Source organism: Oncorhynchus nerka, linkage group LG3 (assembly GCF_034236695.1).
Source record: "Oncorhynchus nerka isolate Pitt River linkage group LG3, Oner_Uvic_2.0, whole genome shotgun sequence".
In the NCBI taxonomy this organism is placed as follows: domain Eukaryota; kingdom Metazoa; phylum Chordata; class Actinopteri; order Salmoniformes; family Salmonidae; genus Oncorhynchus; species Oncorhynchus nerka.
In genome coordinates, this window is record NC_088398.1 from 48,071,756 (window position 1) to 48,073,509 (window position 1,754).

Here is a 1,754-nt window from a genome sequence, read left to right on the forward strand (position 1 = left end):
CGTAGCCCTTTGCAGATATGAATCTATGAGTAGCCTAATTGCTAGCTATAATTCATCCAGAGTTCAAAAAGTAGTAAAGTGCTGCCATGATTAAAAACGTATCCCAGATATACAGAAATCTACACTTCATGATGTTTGTACACCTCCTCAATTTAAAGCAACATACAGGAAGAGTATATTATGCAGGCAAATCTTGTGTATTATCATGCCTTTTAACCAATATGTATAAACCCCTGGGTGATCAGCATGAAGCAATGTCAACTCACAAAACAACAGCTTTGGACCAAAGTGCTCAGCTTGAACTTTATATACTTTGACTCACACACACAAAGCAGCCATTTGACATCCAGAGCTATTTTGCTGGTGGGGAAATGTTGTCATGAAGGATAGCTTATTAAATGCTCCCAGTTGAAACTTGACTTTGATATGACAATCCTGAGCACACCATGTCACCACAAGGCAACACAATGAACAAATCAAACAGCACGCTAAGCTTTTATCACAAAGGAGGACACTCAACACTCAAATGCGTTTTCTTTTTCCCTTATCTTGCTCACTCTTGGAGAAGGGGAGCTTTCAGATTTTTATAGAATACTAAAATAAACTTCAATAAAGCTATTTGTCTTTGGCAAGAATCACTGTGCGTCATCAATGTCCAAGGGAGATTCAAAATAGTCAATCTCAGTCAAGACTGGGGAAGGGTGAGCTTCCACCAATATTTGTAGTTTGTGTAAATTCCAGCACAAATATGAGTACTTCTGGAACTTGTATTGGGGATTCATAGCTAAATGAACTGTCCTGGCTGCAAATGTGATGGTGCAGAACGACTCAGGCACTCTCATCTCTCTCTGTCTTCTTGGCACTGGTCCCTGTTTGCTGAGTAGCTTCAAGCGACGGTCACAAATTTTGAAAATGTGAAGCTTGAAATGAGTGGCGGTCTGAAAAGTGATCTGACAAGAAGTGTCCAACGGTCATGTCTGTTAGACCACACTGGGAATTATTTACGGTGATTCTCTTTTCCCAGAGGGGAGATCAATCAAGGCAAATGTCTGGGCCATAACTCCTGTCTGAGACCTGTCGGCTCAAACAGGCCTTATTGTATCTCTCCACATGAGTGTCTGAGAGAGGGCTCAATTTTTGGGAGGGATATAAACCAGGCGCCAAACACGGCTAAAATATGTTACGGAAAGTACGGTAGCAGTAGGCCTACATATTTTTTCATTTTTTTCTTGTTTGAGTGTGAACGATTGTTATGGACAGTATATGGATGGAAAGAGAATGGATCATTTAAATGAAGCTGTTGCGAGACATTCATATGCTCTAGGCTTGAGATCGAGTATTTAGTGACTGCAATGCAACCTGACCAGAAAAAATGATGTGGTTCTGTCAGTTTTATACTGTAACGGCAGAAATAGATTATTTTGCCTGGAATCATGGTGGAGCTTAGAGATTTCAAGAGAGTGGCTTACATGGAAGCAATGCTCAGTTCATCGTTTCTCAGCTTGTTTACCGTTCAGAACTAAATCTTCTCTGCAAGGGGAGCCATGCTTGATAAGTTTCACAGCAGTGTTTTGATAGTGGGCTCATCAGAGTTCTTGACAAACAGACTAGCTATGACTACACTCGGCTGTCTATTGATCTGGAAGACCAGTCACGGCTCACGAGTCGTGGAAAATACTTCTGAACCCGAGCAGCACTTTTCACTTAATAATACATTTATATATGTCATTTTCGAAAACTTGGAAATAGTACAG